The sequence below is a fragment of the Corvus kubaryi genome, unplaced genomic scaffold (genome assembly GCF_017639235.1).
Source record: "Corvus kubaryi isolate FWS band 111438036 unplaced genomic scaffold, C.kubaryi_AGA036_p1.0 136, whole genome shotgun sequence".
In the NCBI taxonomy this organism is placed as follows: domain Eukaryota; kingdom Metazoa; phylum Chordata; class Aves; order Passeriformes; family Corvidae; genus Corvus; species Corvus kubaryi.
In genome coordinates this window covers 1,196,346-1,219,079 of record NW_024580670.1, presented here as the reverse complement: position 1 = coordinate 1,219,079, position 22,734 = coordinate 1,196,346, and the positions used below count along the sequence as shown (strand labels likewise).

Below are 22,734 nucleotides of genomic sequence, written 5' to 3'. Positions count from 1 at the left end.
GGCAGAGTTTTAACCCCCTGCCTTGGCTCATGAAGTGCAGTAACTGAAGCTCTGCCTCTAATTTGTGTGGTGTTTAATTGAGGAGTGAATGGAGGAATTTCTTTGCCTTCTTAACTCAGCCTGCCTTGCATTTGCATGTTTTCCCCCAGGAACTGCCCATCTTGCACAAAAAAGGACAAGGAGAAATGTCGTTGCAATGGGAATAAATGGGAAATGGTGGCATGAAAAGGGGCCTGCCATGAACTGCTCGTGATGTCACCTGAGACTTTTCAAAGGAGTGGCTTGAAAATAACGACTTTCACCAGAAAATGTGTATCGAAATGCAACCTGAAAAGTGTATCAAAGAAGAAAATGTAATTGCTGGGAGTGAGCTGAGCAGAGAGACCTCCTACAAGAGAGAAATGTGAGCTGGAACATGCAGGAGAAGCCAGGAGTTAGTCTCAGGGAAGTTTTAATCCTTTTGTGGATGCATTTTCTCCCTGGCTGCCTGCAAAGCCGAGGCTGGTGCCCTGGCACGGTGTCAGAATGGAAGAGCTGCGAGCAGAACTGAGCATTCCCAATGTGCAGAGTTACTCCTGGTTTACTCCTTTAGTAGGGACCCTCTGCCACCTGCCCTTCACCACTGCTTGTGCCACGTGGCCCTGGGCAGTCACTTCACCTGTCCTGCCTTAAATCCACCCCTCCTGAGGGAGGGAGTGACAGGGCTGGGCACCTCCAGGTGGGAATTGTTCCAAAGTGCCAGATAGGATTAAAGGAAAGAACAACCTGTGGTGGTTTGGAGGTAAAGCTTCTCCCTGGGTGTGCATCCATGTGGCAGTTCTCAGTCTAAAGCAAACATTTCAGGTGGTGGGGAAGGTCCCCCTTTCATGTTCCCTGCCTGAAGCCCCCAGGCTGGGAACAGTTCCTCTGGAAAGATCTGCAGGGTCTGGATGCCCACAGAGCATTAGGGCTGGAAAAGCCCTCCAGGATCATCCATTGGCTGTACAGAGAAAAGGAACTGGGGATCTCCAGGGGGTTTTATTTTCCTCTAGTTTTTGCCCCTTTATTGTGTTCTGACCTTGCAAAGCAGGGATTGTCCTGCAGCAAAAGTCACCTTTTTATCAGAGCCTCATGTGAAGCATTTCCCTCACTACAGACCCAGGGCTCGTGTTCGAGGGCTGGGGGCACTCCCAAAGCGAGTCCTAAACCAAGAATTAGTGCAAGAAATGGATCATTCTTTGGTTTAATGCTAATAGAGGCTCTGGCTCCTCTGGGTTGTCATAAAGTGCAGTGACTGAGTTACACCCTTTCCTATAGTTTGATTAATTCTGGATCAATTGCTGCTGGGTTTGTATCTGTAGCAGCTTTCACTGGAGGCAGGAGGTTGGGGAAATACTATTGTTCAAACAGTTTAAGATTAAAATGGGATGAATAACTTTTATGGGAGAAGAATAATACATTTAATTTTGAATTTGTTATTCCTTGGGCTTCCTGCAGCCTGCTCTGCTTTCCTCCTGGGTTTCGTGGGAGAGGGAGACAAGAACTGCAATATCTGTTATGATTAATGGCCTGGAGGAACCTAATGGTTATGGAATTACTGCATGTTTGAAGGGTCTGACATGGCAGATAATTTCTCCCTGCTCCCCTTGCCCTGGCAACACAAGATTTAGACTTGCTGATGCTCCCGAGGAGCTGTCCCAGCCCCAGCTGCAGAGCTGAGGCCCAGAGATGGTGGGGATAAGGTAAATAACCTCTCTGGCCAGAGGCAGCTTATCTAAATGAAAACCCAGCTCAACCCCCTCGGAATCTCTGCCATCACTCCTGCAAAAGCCCATATTTAAAATAGAAAATGAAATGTTGGAGTTTTCAAATTCAAGTGGGTGCAAGTATTTCAGTTCCAAAAAAATAAAAATTAGATGGCAGATTGTGAAAAAAATAAATGCTGCAGTGTCCAAAAATGAGAGAGTGCAAAATCCCACATTTTATTCAGAGCAAACAAAACCAATCAAGGCCTTTCACAGGACATGAATGGAAGGGACCCACCAGGAGCTCTGAGTCCAACTCAGCCTGCACAGAACCAGCTCTGGAGTTCCACCAGCACCTTTGTGGTAGGAAATGTCAGAAATACCATTAAAGATGTTCATTCCCAGCTCCCTGTTTTCCCTGGGATGCTCCCCAATTTCCTTTTCCCCACAGCAGCAGCAGGGTGAACCAGGTATCCCCAGCTCCCACGAGGGAAATAATTGAAGAGTGGATTTTTAACCTGAATCAAACTTCTGTTATTTCCAGACTTGTCTGGGGCATAAATTGGAAATCAAACACCCAACAAGTTCCTTCCATCCTTGCTGAAAGGCTCCAGGCTTCATTTAGTCAAGGCTCAGAATTAATTTTCCTATTAAATGAATGCTTTCTTAAAACGAAGGGGGAAAATGTTTTCACTGATAAGATTGTTCTGTGAACCATTCCTAATGAGCTGCTGTGTCATTCCCTTCTGCCTCCTATTTATCTTGTTTAGATCTCTTCAATTTGAAGTATTCCAGTCCTTTGCTGCCTGCTAAGAGTTTGTTTTGTTTTATTTTAACTGGGAGCTTCAAATAATTTTTAAAAGCTATTAGAAAGTTCAATATTTTATTTATTTCTTTATATTGGCTTTTTTTTTCAGGTGAGTGGATATAACGTGTATATTATATATATATATATTAACTTTTTATCTATTTCTGTAAGGTTTATAATCTAAATTTCCTTTTAAATACATAGCCTTGATTATTTCCCAAGCACATTTTCCTTCTTGCCCTGGGAAAGTGCTTGAACTCTGCAAGGATTTTGGAGGCCTGACAGCTGTAGGACCACTTGTGGGGCTGCCTTTAAGGTGATTTTTATATAAACAAGTGGTTTTTGCCCAGCAGAGGCAGGTTTTTACCTGTTGTTCAGGAGGAGCTGTGTGGTGAAGGGTCTCTGGCATCACCACCACCCAGCAGTGGGGTTTGGCAGCTCTGCATTCCTTTCACATGGTAAAACATTCTTGTGGATAAAAAAATATACTTATGACTTCTGAGAAAATGTTTTTGGAGGTGCCTTTAAAACAGGAGAGATGAACACTGAGGGGGAAAAGAAATCCCTCAAGATCAAATCGAGTCATTTTAAAACACTGCAGGCCAAAACACGGCTTTTATTTTGTGACTGGCTAATTCAAGGTGACTCCCAGGGCGCTGAGCACCTTCAGACACTGCTGGGATTGGGATTTCTTTTGGACAGGGATATTTTGTGAGTATTTTGGGGGATTCACATGGCCAGGTTCTGTTGTAGGGGGAGTACTGCTATTTATCCCTGTTTGTCCAGGCCAGTGCACCCATTTCCCATTCTGTGGGAAGAGCTCAGGACTGTTGGTGTTTATTGGATACCACAGCATCTCCTCCCTCTCTTTTAATCCCAAGTTCTGCATGAAGCAGCTGTTCCACAGTTCCCACAGGGGCCCGTGGGTGCAGGGGGGGATCACCTGCGGGGTCCCTGGGTGGTGAAGCCCAGACTGGCTGGGGGACCACCAACAGCAGCTTCTACCTCACTGAGACTCCTTTCTGCCTCCATAAATTTCAGTCAGAGGTTTTCAGCTTCCCAGTGTATTTTAAGGAATTGAGCAAATTAGAAAAACTATTGAAGCAAGAGCTTCCCTCTGCCTCTGTCAGGTGACACCACACTCGGAATTTATCTGAGGAAAGAAGAACTTTCACAACCCAGTGATTCCACTTTTTATTCTTTCTACACTGTGAAGTATCATAATATTCTTTAATAGTGTCATACTTATATTTCACGGTCTAATCCACTTTTCTTCTCCATTCCCATTGTATTTTATCCAGTTGGAAGTCTGGAGCGTGCTCACGATCAGCTGCTCCCGGCGCCACGGGGCTGAAGCGCGCTCAGCCTTTCATCAGGAATCGTCCCCTTTTTATACACTGAAACACTGCAAACTTTGTGCTGGAAAGAATTATAATGTCCTGTGCATAATGTACATTTTCTTTGCCTTTTCCATTATCTACCTCACAGCAGAGCACATTTGTCACTGGTTTTCTTTCCTTGTGCCTTAATGACAGTCTCAGGTTTGGGAATGTGCTGGGTCTGTCCTTTGTGTCTAATCTGTGCCCTCTATTTCTCTCCCCCTCTTGGAGATAAAAGTGCATTTTGCTGCTGTTGCAGTTCTAGATGAATTTGATCAAGATAGAGGAACTGACTCATCACCTTTTCCTGAATCTTTAGGAACTGCTCTGGCACACGTGGTCTGGAGGAGCCGGATCAGCACCGGGCAGCGTCTGCCGTGGCTGCTGATGGGGAACAAGAGGCTTTATTGTTGTTTTCACCCACAATAAGTCTCCTTTGGATCCTGGCTCTCTTGATTTTATCTTTTATAAATGGAGAAGGAGGGAAAAAGCTGAGCTGATGGCTGGGAGAAGGACATAAAGTGTAAAGCTTCCCCCAGTGTTTTCCGAGCCTAATGGGCTGGGACAGCGGTGGCTCTCTCCAGGGAACTGTGCTGGGAGCTGTGCTTAATTCTCTGTCCCAGGCAATGCTGGATCCTTCACAGGAGCTGCTGCAGGCACCGCTTTTCTTCTGGCATCACAACAGGGCTCTTAACTCCAGCTTCATCATTCCCTCACAACTCAGCTGGGATCGGTGGGAAGTTTCTAAAGGCCACTCAGTCACTCCAGGGCACGGGGAAGTGGATTTAAACAGAAATTTAAATCGGAGTGTTAACGTAAGGAGGTGCTGCTTAGCAAGCAGAGCCACTTCTCTGCTGCAAAGCCATCTCTGCGTGCAGGAGGGGGTGGCAGAGGTCAGCGTGGATTGCCAGGGAATTGGGACTTGGATTTCTGCAGAGATTGTTTTTGAGCACAGCTCCACAGCAAACAGCTCCTTTTATAGCCTGTAAACAACACATTCCCCTCTCGTTCTCAGCAGCAGCTCCTGGCTGGGATTTCCTGGGGGTCTCGTTGGCCCTTTCCTGGGGGTCAGGAATGGGGGAGTTTCCTGCAGGAGCGCAGAGTGGTGGAGCTGCTTTGGGCCAGCCCCTCCAGCAAGGAGGAGAATTGAGTCTTATGCAGGCCTGCAGGGATGATTTGCTGTAGAGCAGAGGTGTGTTAGCTTTGGGGAGTGTTCACATGTCCATGGACTGCAAGGAGAGGGTTTTAGAGCCCTTTTTACATTATTGTACAGCCAAGCATTTCCCCTCCCTTCACTCCCCTGAGCTCTGGGTCTGTGGGCTGCCCCAAGCAGTGATCCCGGAGAATGCCAGGACATGGCATCACAGAGCCATCCAAGAGTCTGGGTTGGAAGGGAAAGTTTTAACTTGTTTGGATTCTGATCTTCCCAAGCTAACTGCTGAGTTTAAATGCATATAGCTGGAATCTGGCTTTAGTGGGTCCATAATTTGATTTTTTATCCCATGTCCTATTTGTTTTCCTGCTCCCCACAAGGGGTATTTTCCTGTACTGCCATGGCACTGGGTTTGTGTCTTCTTTTTTTACTTTATTCCTTTAAACCTCATCCCTGCTGCTCTAATTTTATAAATTACTGAAATGATATTTTCTGTACCCAGTGCCGGGGCAGGAGGAGTTTCTGAGCACAATGATGTTTTTCTGTGGAGATGAAGATCCCATGTTTTAATTACTGCTCAGGCCAGGTAAGCTGATTTGGGGTTTTTCCCAGGAAAACAGCCTTGGCTCTGGCAGTGCTTCTCTGCTCCCCGCCGTTGCTATGCAGCACCCTCCACCTCAGATGTTTTCTGATTTTATTTTGGGCAAACTCCATGAAATCCAGAGATTTTCCTTCAGTTTGTTTTTCTTTGCTGGGTCAGGGTTTATTGCTGCAATCTCTGCTACTGCAGGGAAATTAAAATGGGGATTTCCCTCCTCCTGCAAAAATCCTGTAAAAGAAAGTGTCTGTGTGGAGGGGAATTTGGAAAGGGAAAGGAAAAGCTGTTGTGTTGCAGAAGAATTTCCTTGTTTCTTTTAACTGCCTCTTGAGATTAGAATTCTCTGCCTTTATTTTTAGCAGTCAGGCTGGTGGCAGGAACAATTCTTTCCCTTGGCTTTGTCAGTAGGTAAATACCATTTTTATTTTATTTAAAGCAAAATCTGTATGCATAGGAAATGCACCAGTCCTCTGAGGAAGGCATGGAGAGCTGGAAATGGAGGAACAGCTTTCCTGCACTCATAATATTGCCATTAACACTGAATTCCTGAATGCCATTTTATTTAACAGTAACTTTGTGTTTGAACAGATGGGGCTGTGTAATGTAAAGACAATCAATTCTCATACAAAAATGATAAATGAAGAACAGAAAAGCGTGTCATATTTAGAAGAAGTTTTAACATATTTATCTCTGTAACAATGCAGGTTCTTCTAATGAATAATTGCAGATTAAAGCAGGTTTTATCACAAGTGAACTGTTTTCTTCCCTTTCCTCTCCAATAGGTAGAGAAATGTTCTTTTAGTTTTGATTTGTCCTTTTCTAACCCACCAAATCCCACTTGTGACTTGTGCTTTTGCTGAAGTAGAAAAGGATTAAGTGACATGGTGGAGCTTTAGATGTGCACCAAATCACACTGTCACAAACGGGAATAAAAACTCCCAGGAATGTGAATTTACATGGAGTTGGAGAGAGCTCTTTTGGGTTTCAGGGTTTAAATATGATTATGAAAGGGGGTGGAGAGAGGCAGAAAGAAAGAAGAGAATCAGAGGAATGCTGGGATTTAAATTTGGGTTATTTTCTATTTAAATCTGCAGGCAGATTCTCCTGAAGGAGAGCCCAGGCAACTCTGGCTGAGCCCATATGGAAACACTTCTTTTTCCTCCCCACGGGAATGTGCTCTCCAGCAATTCCCAATATTTATTGCCAGCACTGAGGGAATGAGTACAGGTTAAATCAGGCCATGGTTTCTCAGGCAGCTCCTGCAAGGAGGAGGAGGAGAAGGTCCCAGCCCCAGGAGTGCCCAGGGTGCTCCCAACATGCTCTGAGGGGACAGGAGGTGACAATCTGGGAATGGGGGCAGGAAAAGGTTGGGATGCACCAGAGCAGCTTGGGCTGAGCATGGTCTGTCTTGCTGAAATGTGAAAGCAAACCACTCAGCAGGGCAAACGTGGTGCTCTCCCTGAATATTGATGATGCCTTTGTCCCACTCGCAGGAGGGAAAAGCGTTGGAAGGAAATTCCCTGCCGAGGTCACAGCAAATGTCAGCCCTGTGTGTGATGTCCAAGTGCCTCCAGCACAAGGAACAATAAAATGCAGGGTCTGGAAACTCCATTGCCAGTGCCATTGGTGCCATGGGCACCTGGAGCTGGGGAATGCATTCCTGCTGAAAGGCTGCACCTGGTGAACCCAAGCTGATCCCAAGTTTTCCTATGAACTTTTGCCTCACCTTTGCAAAAATATTGATTACCTGGGCACACCTGACCTTGCTTTGCACTTGGTGTCTGAAATTTAGAGTTCATACCCGGCTGCATCACAGAATTGTGACAAAAGGGATGAAGGTTTCAGTGGTGGTATAAAATCCTTCGAAATGTGTGGAGCCTCCACTGGCAAGCTAAATCCAAGTCAACATCCCAGTGTCTTATTAATCAAACAATTTCAGCTCCCAGCTCTTTCCATTGGGTTGGTTTTGTGGAGGCTGAGAAGACAGAATTGGAAATTACACCTAATTCCCCCCATTTTGTAAAATGAACAAGCAGATCCCCTGGATGTGATGCTATGTGTCACATCCTGGTCTCAGCTCGACCTCCTCGGGGTGGGGACCCTTTGATGTTGTTCTGGATTGTTCCTCTCACACAGCTTTGTCTGGGAGGGGAATTCCTGCCTGACAGCCACTCACACTCCCACATATCCACGCTGTCAAAATATTACATTCTGCCCTAAATTATTTGGTAGCAGTGGGGAAAACACCTGCTTGCTGAGAACGCTTCTCCCTTTTAATTATCCGCAGGAATTTGGGGGAGATGCATTATTTAAAAGGGTAATGACAGCCCTGTGCAGGAGCAGGTAATTTCTGATTCTTCTTGTTCCACTCCTTGACATTGGTGTGCTTTTTTCTGATTCCCTTTTCATCGTGTGGGAGCAGCTTCCCGAGGGGAAGGAGGTATATCCTGTTATTTATCCATTACATCTCCGTAGCATATGATGCACAGAACCTTTTTGGGCTAGCTGTGCAGCAAAGGCTGCGTTTTAATTATAAATACACATCAAATATGCAGGAAGGCAAAATTGACAGGAGCAAAAGGAGAGCAGGAACAGGAGGAATGTCTGGGAACCACTGTGCTGTGGGAATTTTGGAAAATTAGTGTTATAATATTCAGAGGTGTGTTTTAATTTGATTGAAAAATGTGACATTTCGATTGACAGGCAGTGCTATTCTGAAAAGGCATTTTTCTGTCTGACTGTCTAAACAGTTGCTATGTAATATTTATATTTGTCATGTGTTTTTCTAGATACAGGAGTTCTTTAGATACTTAAATTTATCACAAGAAAACCCTCTTAAAATTCTTATATGTAGGTTTCAATAGTATTTGGTGATTTATAGGGTTGGTTGGGGGTTTTTTAGATGATTTTTTACAATATGATGGTGTCTGGAAAGTGAAATACACAAACAGTGGCACTCTCCTGCTTTCCTTGCAGATCCAATCCAAGGGAGGAGCTGAACTGGCCATGGGGCTTTTTCCATGGCTGTGTTGGGGATGTCAGGCAGAGTGTTCCTGCCAGGATGATGGTCCTGGGTGGGTGGGAAGGGTGGGAATGGGGGGCATGCTCAGCATGGAGCTGCCTCCTGTCACCCCACGGAGCGTCCTCTGTCCAGCTGAGAGTGACCACGGCAGGACAAGGAGGGTCAGGGTGGCCTTGGAGCTGCCCAGGCCGGGGTCAGACACACGTGGGCTGATCTCCAGGGCTGTCAGCAGCTGGAGAGGGGACCAGGACAGAAGTGGCTGGGCCAAACCCCAGCAGAGAGGGAGCAGCTCATGTCCCTGTGCCACCCCAGCTCAGCTGCGACAGGCCGGGCCCACGTGGGGACACCGAGGTGCTGGACAGCTTCCCATGCTGGGAGACACTTCCACTCCTTGTTTCTCCCAGCCCGAGTGACATTCCATTATCCGCAGAGCTCTCCCTGTCCAGGAGGAGAGCGGCTCAAAGCAGAGCCTGGAGTGAGGGGTGGGAGCAGCTCCCGCTGGCGAGTGGCAATGGAGATGTTTTTATGACATCTGGTGGCTATAAAATCTCAACTCCTTTGAGTAAAAATGGCACTTCAAAGCCTGTGGAGAAAAGAATTCCTTGTAGGACACAAATAAATGTATATCTGGATATGCAGCTTTCATTTACACACACATATAGGTATTTATTGTATTGGACTTTAACATTCCCCCTTCTATTGCTTCAGGACTTTTGCATATTTATTATCTGCCGGTAAAGATGAGCATATTAGTAAAAAAAAAAAAAAATCTATAAAATATTAAAGATGTGGAAAAAGGAATATTTATTTAGCCAGGGGATTTATTCAGTGCTAATGTGAAATATATGTCAGCACAAAGATGAAGTTATTTGGCCCCTGTTCAACAACACTTGAGGTTACACCACCAATTTTCACTGCCAGCATTGGCTGCATTCAGCCCCAAAGCAGGAGTCACGCTGCTCTTGTGCCTTTGGAGTCGTTATTTGAGGAGTTTCAAACCAGAAGGGGATTTTGATGCAGGCTGCAGGCCCTGGGAGGGGATGTGGCAGGGTGGGTTTGGTTTATTCCTGGCCCCAGGAAATGCAGATTTGCTGCTGCCTGATCTGATGCTGTGTAACAGTGATTTGGATATGGGGACAATTAGCTGTGGTAATTAAAAATGCTTCTAAGGCTTCATCAGGCGGAAATAAATGGAAATATTGGGCCAATAATTGACTTGAGCTGGATTGGGCCCATTGTTCACCGCAGTTATTACAAAATACCTACTCCAAACCTAAAGGCTTTGTAATGCTCATCACAAGGGGTTTGTAGGCAAATGATATTGTTGGTTCTTGCCTGACCTAAATTATTCTGATAGCAAGAAATGCAAAAACCCAAGTTAAATTACTCTTTAGCAGAAATTTCAGGCAATGGACACTTTTCCATGAATATTTCATGGCAAGCTATAAATAATTCTGTTGGATTTGGAAGATCAGAAAGTGACTACTCAGATGATGTAGGGCATTTATGTAAGGCTGATCGCCTCGTGCCTGCTGCAAGAGACAGATCCATTCATGGAATTCAAGTCATGTGTGGGCAAATTGGACATTTTTCCCTAAATTTCTTTGCAACTGCTCTTTGTTTCAATTTTTAAGACTGGAACAGACAAACACAGCCCTGTCATTCACCTCTGATGGTACCTGAGAGCAAACAGAGATGTTTCCACAAAGCTTTTCGTTTCAAGAATGTTTTATTCAATATTCCAGTACCAGTGCTGAATATATTGTGCTGATAAAATACAAGTTTGGTGCGTACTGAGGTGTCGGTGCCTCTGAACCTTCACTCACATGTAAAAATCAACCCCACTTGATGGAATGATCTTCCTTGGGAATGGTTTGGATGGGTTTTTTTCTGTAAATGCTGGGGATCTCTTCATGCCAACCAGGGGAAAAAAGAGAAGAATTAGAATTGTTTCTTCTATATGTCACAGGATGGATCTTATGCAAACAAACAAAGAAATCAAAATATTTTATCAGTTAGGGTGGAAAGGGCCTCTAAGATTTGAGTCCAACCAGCCCTGCCAAGGCCACCACTGCCCCATGTCCCCAAGTGCCACATCCACACAGCTTTGAAACCCCTCCAGGGATGGGGACACCAGCACTGCCCTGGGGAGCCTGGACAACCCTTTGGTGAAGACACACAGTTTAATCCTTCTGATCTCCTTCTGGTACGTATGATTTGTTCCTGCTGAATTTTCCAGGAATCACAGCGCTCATCCAGTTCACTTTTCTTTTCCTCTGCTTAAAATCTTGCCCTGGTAAAACAAGGCTCCTTTATCCAATTTCCAAGCTGTATTTAATTCCCCTTTTTCACAATCTCTATGATCCCTTTTGTAATGCCAAAAGTGCTGCTTGTCCATGAGAAATCTGGAGAGCAGCAAAGAACTTTCCTGTCTCTCATCTGTTCAGGAAGAGCCTGGAGCGCGTCGGGCCTCGCATACAGATTCAGTGGATACGGAAAAACAGGAGAGAGGAGCAGGAAATCAAGAGGAGATTTTATATCAAACAGAAATTCAAATAGCTGGGAAAGCACATGGGGATGCAAGAAAACCTTCCAGGAGGAGTCTGGATGGAACCCTGAGCTCAGGTGGGAAGGATCCCTCCCCTGCCAGCTCCTCCCAAGGTGACAAGAGGAAAGCAGGAACACTGATGTGCTGGGATTGGCATCCCTGGGATTAAATTCTTTTCCATTCTTTGCTGTTGCCATTCAAGCTTCCCCTCTGCTCCTTTTGCAGCTGGGGTGTATTTGCCTGGCATTGGAGTTTGCCCAAATTCCGGTTTTTCCAGAGTTTTTCTGTTTTATTTAGAGCTTTTCCCAGCGGTTCCTTGTAGATGTGGAGCGCTTAAATGCTGATAATCCTCTCCATCAGCCCTGGGAGACGGTGACTATTCCTGCCACTGTGTGCCTGAAACACCAGGCTGAAAGGCAGGAATAACTCTGGGACCAAAGCACAGTGGATGTGTTCTGGATCTTCTTTAGGGAGTACAGAAGGAGTTAAATAAACCAGAGCTGGAAGGACATTTCCAAATCCATAATGCACAAGATTGGCATTCTGTCTGCATACAAATAACTTGGATTAGCAGGATGTGCCATTGCTTTCACCATAAAAATACCCACTCTCACATTATTTTAAGATACTTTCAAAATAGAGTGGAGTTAAAATATTTGTTTTAAACTATCCAGGGATCCCTGCACAGTCTTTTTGATTGCTTTTTATAGCCCTTCTCCACCCTGAGTCATTTAGCAGTTCCCTTTCCCAAAATACCAGTGGTAACTCTCTCTCCAGTCTCTGTGATGGATGTTTGTGTGAATTCATTTCCCTCCTCAGAGTGAAGTCTTTCAGCACTGCCTCGCCAGTTTGGGACAAATGCAGCCTGAACAGGGGATTTTAGACAAAATATTGGGGCAATAAGGTTATCCAAGGCAACTGAGGCTGCCTCTGGATCCCTGGCAGTGCCCAGGCCAGGCTGGACATTGGGGCTTGGAGCAGCCTGGGACAGTGGGAGGTGTCCATGCCCATGGCAGGGGTGGCACTGGATGGGCTTTGAGGTCCTTCCCAACCCAACCCATTTGGGATTCCCTGATCATTCTCTGTGGGAGGTTTTTAATTTACCACATTTCACGTTCCACACCCTTTCTTTTGGACCTTGGCATTTAACTACTGATGCAAAGGGCTTTGAGTGGCAGGAGGGACTGAATGAAGCTCTTTCCATGTCACTCATAAAAAGTGGGAGCATGTTTGGGAGCTGCTCCTCTGTACCTGGCCCTGTTCCCATTTCTGTCATAGCCAAAGGTAACATTGCAATGTGTTCTCTTCTTGCTTTTATAAATTGAATATCCAGTTCTCCCCTGCCTTCCCTCAGGAGCATCTGAGTGAAATTGTTTTCCTGTCCTGCAAAACACTTCAGAAACTTTCCCTCCCCAAACTGAGGCTTTATTGCTGCTTCTCCTGCAAGCAATAGGCTCAATTTGCTGGGCATTTCAAGGCACTTTGATCTGTATCAACTCTGAATTTTAACTTTCTTTCTTTCTATTTTGGAATGAAATGAATTTTTCAGCTTTGTGTTCTGCCAGTTCAGGACTTTTTGCATCAGCCCTTTCCCACAAACAACATTGGTTTGTGCATGTTGGATTTTTAAATGAAAATATTGGGTTGAAATTGTCACAGGTGTTTTTTGTACTTAACCCCTCCCTGGCAGGTGAGGGCCAGAGTATCTCCAGCTGTGGGGATCTTTTCCTTGGAATTTCAAGGATTTCCAGCTGATTTTGACCTCTAAAATAGTTTCAAGTTCCCTTCACACTCTTATTTTTTCCCTTTTGTCTGTTCCTGTTCTCCTGAATTTCACTTCTGTGCATTTTCTGGATTTCCCTCTTGTCCAGGGTTGTTTTCCATCTCTTTCTGACACATGGAGCTCTGGTAAGAGGTTGATAAACTCTTTAAACAGCTCAAAGAAATTACCACTTTTCCCTGCTTTCCATCATCTCTTAAATCTTTACCTTTTGAGCAGTGTAGAATTTTCTCCTCCACCTGTCAGGCTGTGTGTAATTAATGCTGTGCTCCTGTTCTCCAGCTCCCACATCCCTTCCCTCCCATCTCTCCATGGCTCTGTTTCCTTTGCCAGTTTTAAGACACCGATTATTCTGCCTAAGAGGCACAAGGAGTTCAAACTGTTTTTCATGTGACAGCAGCAACATCAGCTGAGTTTTGCTTGAAAAATGCTGCAATATTGCCTGAGAATGGATGGAAACTTTTCCATTCCAGTCCTCTCTGGGAGATGGACCTGGAAGGTGTCCATGGCATGGGGTTGGAATGAGATGGGCTGTAAGGGCCCTTCCAACACAAACCACTCTGGGATTCTGGGATTTTAGACCCTGCTCCTGGAGGGAAATGCAGCCCCAGCCTGGTCCCTGGAGGTGGGGACAGTGCCCACTTCCCTGCTGCTCTCCTGCAGGACCCAGCTCACATTCCAGAGTATTTTGGGATTTGGAATAAACTTGCAGGTGCTGAGTGATGAGGGGTAGTAACAAATCTTCCTTTGCAGTATTTACATGAAATTACTGCAGTCCAAGGGGCAGGGAGCTGAAGCTGGGAGTTGGTTTCAGCTTTAGGCTTCTGAAAGAGTTTTTATTTTATTTTTTTATTTTTAAGAAGTCCACAAAAATATGAATATTTGGTTTTTACTTTTAACATGGGTGTTAAAGACTTAGAGCAGGGAACCCATTTCTTTGTGAATCCCACAGTCAGGAGCTGCTGTGGCACTCAGACTGTGCAAACCCCAAGGTTCTTCACTCATCTGCCATCACTGCCGAGGGCGGGGGGTGCCGCTCTGCAGTGGGATGGAAAAGGAAAATCTCTTGGCAAGAGCAGGCTTTTTCCTTATGTTTTCTGGTTTTCCAATATGTTCTCCAAGTGTTTCCAAGTAAAACACCTCCTGACATGTCTTCCAGCAAGCAGCAGAAAGGACGTGTGCTTTCAGTGCACGTGAGGATCAGGCTTGGGGGGAGATGCCAACCCCAGAAACAAAGGCAGAGTTGGGCACTCAGGTAATAAATTCTCATTGATTGTAGTGTGATCATGGCTCCAAATCTGCCCGAGCTCCAGGAGCACTTGGACAATGCCTCAGGACAGGGTGGGATTGTTGGGGTGTTGGATTCTGATCCCTGTGGGTCCCTTCCTGTGGGGTGTGCCCAGCCCCTGCCCTGGAGGGATCTCTGCTGAGATAAGAGATTTCCCAATTGGCCAGCAGGACTCGCTGGAAAGGCAACCACTTCTATGGTCACGGCGAGAAAACACAGACCCACAATCCTTTAGGAGACCCTATGCAGATCCTTCGTAACCCATTGGCCTTCACCCATCCCCTGTATCCCTATAAAAGCTAAGCCCTCTGCCCCTGTGGAGAGAGAGCTCTCGTCCCTGGCTTTCCCCTTCGCCGGAGGGGACCAACAATAAAGCTTCCTTCGTGTGGAACCAGCCACACGAGCCTCTCGTCTCTCTCTCTGGTCTGGTTTGGCCTGGAGGCTGCCCTGCAGAGCTGAGCTGGAATCACGAGCTGATAATCACTAAAGAGCTGACAGCCTCTGCAAGGGCCCCTCTGCCAGCAGCTGAGGGAAGACACCGGACGTCGGGAAGGCGATTCCTTTTGGGACCATCTCCCCGGACCGGTCATCTCTTCCTGGGTCAGAGCTACTGACCCCATCACCAGCTGTAATACCTTCCCACTCAGGATATTCCCTAATTCTAGGAAAGACTGCTTGCATAACTTGCACCTCACTCCTGAGTTTAATCCACCTGACTCAGCTGCAGATAGCAGTTGTCCTGGTGTCTCCACATTCCTGGTCGTCCTGGACATATTGGGAACACTTGGTTACTTACTTTGTTCTATTAATAAACATAATTCTTGCCTGTGTGAGCAAAAATATATATAAAAGCCCAAGCAAGAGCTGCCCCCTTGGCTGGACTCCACATGGATCAGCTGTGGGGGTGCAGCCAAATCCTGCTCTGTGTCAGCACCCAGGGCTTCAGGCAGGGATGGGAATTCTCTTCCCTGCACATTTTGGTGCTGGTGAATGAGATTTGTGGTTCATGACAGTGGGAGGTGTCTGGGATGGGCCTCAAAGTCCCTTCTGCCCCAAACCATCCTGGGATTCTGTTATAAAACCATTATTTTGCAAAGAAAAGGTGACTTAATTCCCCTGCTGGAAAGAGGGGAAGAGGAGAGCAGAGCAATCTGCCGAATATTTTTTCATCAATTGTTTGCTCTGGTTCTGCTTTCCTGGACAGCATTGGTTACAGTCCTGGGATAACAAAGGGGGCAGCAGCTGCAGGGGTGCACAGGCATTAAAACGGCTCAGAGGAGAGCAAAGTACACAGAAGATTTTGGAAGGGCACTGGGGAATGTTATTTTCTGCATGGACAGAAGAACAAAGGCCTTGAACAATAAATGCTGGTGACAAGAGCTCACAGGACAGGAGGTGCTGCACTCCTTCGGTACCTCTGCTCTCTGCTGCATCCCTTGAGTGACACTGGTAACCCATCACCCTAAAGTTGTGCCCAGCCCCAGCTCAATGCCAAGCAGAAATAATAAAAGCAGAAGCAAACAGGCTGGAGTTTAGTGAGGAGGGAAAACCTAATTATATGAAGATATTTAATTTATAAATGCAACATCAAGGTAGCAGACACTCTGCTTCTATCAATGCAGAGTTTGGTATCAGCTCTTATTTCTGAGCACTGAGTGCCTTTGCCAGGGCTGCCCTTTATTTGCCGGGGGTTTGCACCAGTTGTGCTTGAATTAAAGATGAAAATAAATTATAACCTGGGTTTTTGAGCATCTTGTCCTCTTGAAAAGCAACAGAGAGCAAATCCCCATGCAGGCAGAAGGAGTAAGGCTTGAGTAAGAGTCAAGTGCTGTGTTCTCCAAGAGCCTGGCAGCTGATCAGTATTGATTAGGGCAAGGTGACCTATTCCAGCACAATACAGTTCTCAGGAGCTCAAAATAAAATTAGATTAATAGAACCAATTTGCTGCTGTCCAGTAACACTGTCATACAGATTCCCAGGATGGGGTTCACACTGGAAAATAAAGGAATAAACCACCAGGAGAGCACAGAGAGGAATTTCCAGAGCAATGCCACCCTCGAGTTCTTCACTGATGGGAGGTTACAAACCCCACCAGCAGCTGATCCCAAGTGATCCCATGTGGTTCTACAACATTTAAAGAGCTGCCACAGACTCTTCTGAGAGTTCAGTGTGTTCCAGGTGCTCTTTCACTTTTGATTTCTGCATCTGTTGCTCAGTTTGCCTTTGGTCAACTTCTGCCCACATAAACATCCTCACACCCACTGGGTATAAAATCAAAATCTCTCTGGTAATTCTTCGGAGAGAAGAATACATTTTGATAAGTCAAAGGGGGAATGGCTTCAAACTGTCAGAGAGTAGGTTTAGATGGGATATTAGGAAAAAATCTTTTATCATGAGGGTGGGCAGGCCCTGGCACAGGGTGCCCAGAGCAGCTGGGGCTGCCCCTGGATCCCTGGCAGTGTCCAAGGCCAGGCTGGACATTGGGGCTTGGAGCAGCCTGGGACAGTGGAAGGTGTCCCTGCCATGGCAGGGGTGGCACTGGATGGGCTTTAAGGTCCCTCCCAACCCAAACCAGTCTGGGATTCTATTCTATGATAAGAAAGACAAAATGAGAGGTTAATGGTGTGTTGTGATGAATTTCCAGCATCTGAGAGATGAATTTACCAGGAGAGATTTTTATTCTTGTTAATTTGAACAAAACAGAAAACTTGTGGTGCTCTCATGCTTTAGTAGTTAATATAACCCCACTTGGCAAAAAAAGGCACTCTCTATCTTCTTAGAACCCTCTTATTTTTAATCTTATGTAACCTGCTCTCATTTCCCTGTGTTTTACACCCATTTCCTCTACTCTACCAGATTTCACTACCTCCCCTGTTCATGGCCTCTGGAGTGACGTCCACAGCTCATCAAGCAGCAAATGATGTTCTCTGAAAAAAGGGAAGAGAGCTCCTTATGTCTAATTACCTTCAGTGGAGCCTGTTGGACAGGCAGGGAAGGTGACCTGCGGTGTCCAGGGCAGGGCTGGGCCACGCCGAACCTCTCCCACACGGCTGCTTTGGATGAGCAAACAAAGAGGGTCGGCCAAGGTGGCGGTAAACAGAAGAGCTGAGGGATGCTGTGCCTGGGTAAACACGGGATCAGCTGGGCACTGCTCATCCCCTCACCTGCAGACCGCTCGAATTACCCTGGTATTTAAACCTACACAGCTCAGGGAAATGCTTACTGACGTTCCCCCCGGGAGAGCCGGATCGGAGCGAATCACTGCTGGATTTCAGGGGCCAGGCTCAGGCTGTGCTTGCCCGGAGCCGGGGTGAGCCCAGCCCTGGCACCGCGGGCCGGCTGCTCTGCCCCGCTCCGCTGGGATGGCACTGCCCTGGCTAACCTGGCCAAGGGAACGTGAGTCACGCGTGAGCAGGGAAGGTGCTGTGCCAGCTCTCAGCCTTATTCAGGCGAGACTTTTAGGCTCAGCTTTTAAGCTCCTGAAGCGGAGAAAGGATCCCTTGAAGCCTCTCATGCTGTGATTGCCTCTCGTTTCCCTCTGCTCCAGCCCTGCAAAGAGGCACCAAGTGACACCAGCCCCAAGGCTTCTGCCAGTGCTTCACCTTAAAACTGCAGCTTTCCTCCCCCTTTGAGGTGTTTGTCTATTCCTGTCGGTTTGGGAGAGATGCAGACTCTGGGGAGTGATGTACACACGTGGCACAGTGAGGAGTCACTGTGATGGGCACTCACACATCAGGCCTCTCCCGAGCAGATCCTGCTGCTGGGATTTTATTCCCTGACACATTCGTGTTTTATCTGTTTGCTTGGAAAGGTGACAGACAAAAGGGAGGGAGAGGGAGACAGAAATTTAAATAAATGCAGGTTATCTAGAAGACATTATTTCATATTCACTTCAGGCATATCAAGATGTTCCAGAGCTGAGAAGAGTACAAAGAAAGATGTGAGTGTTAGGAGCACTGATAAATTAATTGTACACAGCACTGAACCCAGCTCTTCAGCTGATTTTTTCTGTAATTCATGTTCTACAAGCACTGGGAGAACCATGAGAACTGCTGCTGGAGCCTGAAAGAGCAGTGAATTCTCCTGTAGCAGCAAGTTTGTTATGTATGGAATCTCCTCAGTGCAGGAATCATCTGTTACATCGCATTTGGCCCCAAAGGAGCTGCCAGCAAAGTATGACACCGGAATCTCCCCTGCAAAGGCTGCTGTGGACTAAATAACAACGCTGTGATTTAGGGCCTGTGCTGTGCTCGTGGTGTCCAGAGCACAAACGAGGCTGAAATGCTTTGGGCACGGTAATTACCTCCTTTGTCTCGGCGTGCCAGAGCTGGGAGAGGATTTTGTGTGGCCGGAGTTCATAAATCATTCCCGGGGAGTGTGGAGCTCTGCTCCCTGCACAACATCATTAACAGCCTCACCTGTGCCTGCAGCAGGCCTGGCTGCACGCACAGGGCCTTAATTAAAAGCAGGATGCTTCCAGTGGCTCTGAACTGTTTAGGTTACAATTCTAAGCATTTGCATCCTGGAAGGTTAATTTGGACTCTATAAACTGGAAGTCTTCAGGGGGATCACAAAGTCCTGTATCCTGAGGCAGAAATGAGGGATCTGCTTGGACTCCCCTGGAATTTTGTACTTCTGAGCATGATTTTATATCCCAGTTCAGTGTGTGTGGGGAGAAGAGGAAAAAGTATCAGTGGAGTTCTGTACTGAAGCCTTGATGTCACAGAATCATGGAGTGGGTTGGGTTGGGAGGGACCTCAAAGCTCATCCAGTGCCACCCCTGCCATGGCAGGGACACCTCCCACTGTCCCAGGCTGCTCCAAGCCCCAATGTCCAACCCGGCCTTGGGCACTGCCAGGGATCCAGGGGCAGCCCCAGCTGCTCTGGGCACCCTGTGCCAGGGCCTGCCCACCCTCCCAGGGAACAATTCCTTCCCAATATCCCATCCATCCTTGCCCTATGGCAGTGGGAAGCCATTGAAGTGATACTGCAGAATATTGCTCTATTTTATGAACAATTTCTATTCAAATGCTGGTTTATTGGACACAGCAAAAACGGGGTTTATGTGTTAAATTTATCCAGGGCTCTCTGCTATGGATGACTGATTTTTTTTAACAAAAATCGCTCTCTTGTGTTTTCCTGCCCTCTGCCTCCGTGTCCCTGCTCTCCCACTGTAATTACTCCGTTACTGACTCTGCACATCAGGTGTTTCATGTGGGGGAGGAGGGGGCCGAACAGTTCAATTAATTAAGGCAAGTTGTAGCAGATCATCATCATTTTTCAAGATGTCAGTTGAGAGATCTCTGGGAGAGATGCAGATGAGCTGGGACCACCTGGGAATTCAGGCTCAGTTCCCATCACAGCATTTCCCAGCCCGTGGAAATACTTGTCAGAGCTTCAAGTTAACCCCACAGTAGCTATAAAGGATATTTGCAGGAGTGTCCTAAAAGTCTTCATTTCCATCCCTGTAACACAGAAAAGCCCCAGTGAACCCCAGAATTCTTTGCTGTTGTGCAGAGAGGATTCTTGTGGGGCTTTGGAAAAGTCAGATGTAAACTAAAAATTTTAGCAGTAATTAAACCATGGGATGCTGCAGTTGCAGCAGGAAAGGAGGGGAAGGCAGTAAAGCAAATATCTCATCTTTATCTCATAGAGATAAATGTGAATTCTGTGGGGTTTTTTATGTGTAAGAAAACTCTCAGGGTTTCTGCCCAGCTCGATTAATATGAAGCCATACAAATTTCTGGTTTGTATCTATGCTTTATCACACCTGAAACCAGTCTGGACCCCAGTCGGTACTTGCTGGCTTCTAAAAAGCAGTAACAGAGGCATTTCAAGCCCTGTGGCTCTGGAACTGGAGAGGTTTTATGAGGTGGCTGAGTGCTCACACCTTGGGGTGCCCAGAGAGCTGAGGGACACACGCGTCCCCTGCCTGGGCACAGCTCGTGTCTGCCTTTGGTGTGTTAAGGACTGGAAAGATCCTTAATTCATCCCAGAAGCACATGGGAAGCTCTATAATCTGTAAGGTTCGGCTCTGCTCCCTTTATGGAATGTTTCTGCACAGCTGTTTTTGACTATTTTGTAAATAAAATGTTATTTTATTGTTTATTTCTGTCTGCGAACGCTGGGAGTTCCCGCAGCCCCCGAGGCAGCCCTTTCTCTGTGGGTTGCACATCTCTGTGACACGGTGCTTACTGAGTTTATTGCTCTATCACCACTTACCCTGCAGCTGTTCGTGGCTTTAGCACCATTTATTCTGCAGCTGTTGGGTGGCAAATCAGGGGCTGGCAGGGCTGAGAGGTGGGGCTGGGGTCTGCTCACCTGGGAGGAGGGTGGGGCAGCCCAGGGATGCTCAGCTGGAGTTTGGAATCTCTCTGCAGTGAGGAGGGCTCTGACCAACACCCCGAGGTCACAAAAGAGACTTTCCTGGGCCTCTGGAGGCTGCTGGAAAGAGCAGACAGCGTGAGGAGAATGAAGATAACAAGCAGGTAGGTTTATTTATATGTTTTAAATATATTTTATCTTAGTAGAGTGCATTTTTTCCTCTTTGGAGAGTTCTGTTGTGGTGGTTTTCTGTCTTAACAGAAGAGACAGGAATGTCTTTGATGTCTTTCTATAAAGTTTTATCTCTGTGCCCTGGCTGACTCAGAGTCTTGTCACAGTGACTTTTATTTTAATTAACCCAGTATAGAAAGATTGGTTTCCACATCCTGAGGAGAGCAGGGCTCCCTGGCCGGGGGCTGCTTTAGCAGGATCAGAATTTGTTAAACTGCACCCCACTGGGTCTGAGCATCGCCTGCTCGTGGCTGGGGCTGTTTATCTGATCCCTGGTACCAGGTGTTCCTGCCTTTTAGGGCTGGGTTTTTCCAGATATGACACATTTTATCAAAGCCTTTTTAATTCGTGGGCTGTTTTCTGGTTTCGGCATTTCTCCTGCCTGGGCTGGGCTGTGTTTGTGTGTTTGTGTCTGCACCGACCTCCGGGAGCAAACAAGGAGTTCAAGGGGAGGCATTAAAAGGCCATAATCCTCCAGGTTTGCAGAGATTCTGTGTGTGCAGACAGCAGAAATGTAGGAGTGGAGTAAGGGGGTGACCAATGGAGCCTGGTCACAGAACTTCTTCACTCCCTTCCTCCTCCCCACAATGTGATGTTTACTCCAGAACTTAATTTTTGCCATTGTTAAAAACCTTGAGTTTTCACCCTTGGTTCTCAGCCAGTTCACTTCTCCTTTGTGTAACTTTGTCTTACAGTAGAACTGTTTCTTCCCTCTTCCTTATTTATTTACTGGCACAAGATCCAGCTAATTTCCTAGGCTAAATAAGCAATTTTGTTTTAATCTCATCCTCTGTTCCCACTTCTTGATCATCCATGCAGTCCTTGTATACACTGCAATTCATCTGTCTTGAGCAAAGACGTACAAAATTATACATGAGATTGAAAATTGAGTTCTTTGTGTTTCTGCCTATTGGAAAAAATGATGTGTAATAGGATTTAACTTTTTTAATTGCAAATTCCCATTCTATGTAAAGCACGCTTGGTTTCCTCTTCTTTTACTTCTAAGTTCCTGGTATTTAACAGAAATTCTTGTTGCCTCCAAAGAGCAGCATCTTTCACTGAGCTGCAGACAGGTTTTTGTGTCTCCACACAGAGCAGTAAAACTGAGTCACTCTGTGGCTTGGCATTGTGGGGTTTGAATTGGATTACTCGGGTTTGGAGAGGAATATTCTAATTGGATTTGAGGAAAATCTCATTTCTGCTGATTGCTGCTGCTAACCTGGTGACTGCAGGGTTTGTGCTGGGTGGGGAGAGGGTTCTGCATTTGGGGTGGGCCTTTTCAGGGAATTGTGGAGTCTGTAAGAGCACAGGAGCTTCTGGGCTGGAATCATAGCATTCTAAAGGTTGGAAAAGAGAAATGCAGGATGTTTACAAAAGAGAAGAGCTCTTCCAGTATCCCAAGCAGCTTTGGTTTCTTGCCTTCTGGAAAAGGCGTAAACCAGCACCTACATTAAGCATTTAACAAAGGTTTAGTTCCTCCTGTGTGATCTCCTGTTCCCTCCTGGGCCAGACCCTGCTCTGCTCACCAGCCCAAGGACCAGCTAAGCCTGGCTCAGGCTCCAGGACTGTCCCCTGGAGTGTTACCAACACATTTTCTGTCTCCTCCTTCCCAGCCCAGGGGATAAGAGCTCACCTGTTTTGTAAACATCTTGCATTTCTCTTTTTATTTGCAAACGGTGCTGCTCAGTCACTCCCTGAGCGCTCAGTGCCACCAGCTCCCTCCTCAGAGAGGTGGAAATCTGCTCATCTTGCATCTGCAAAGGTGTCACCTCAACCCTGAAAGGGATTTTGCTGTGATTATTCTCCATGACAGACTTGTGAAGGAGTCCCTTGGCCTGTGACTCAGGAGGATCTGCTCTGCTTCAGCCATGGGTTTATT

The 22,734-nt window shown here is 46.5% G+C and overlaps 1 long non-coding RNA gene across 1 annotated transcript in view; it reads left to right on the top strand.

Annotated features, from left to right (window-relative positions):
* LOC121657513 overlaps positions 1-2,574 on the top strand; it is a 28,013-nt gene extending 25,439 nt beyond the window's left edge. Inside the window, exon 7 of the long non-coding RNA XR_006013657.1 lies at positions 150-2,574. This is a non-coding gene — a long non-coding RNA (uncharacterized LOC121657513). The remainder of the gene's footprint in view (positions 1-149) is intronic.
* Positions 2,575-22,734: the final 20,160 nt, after the last annotated feature.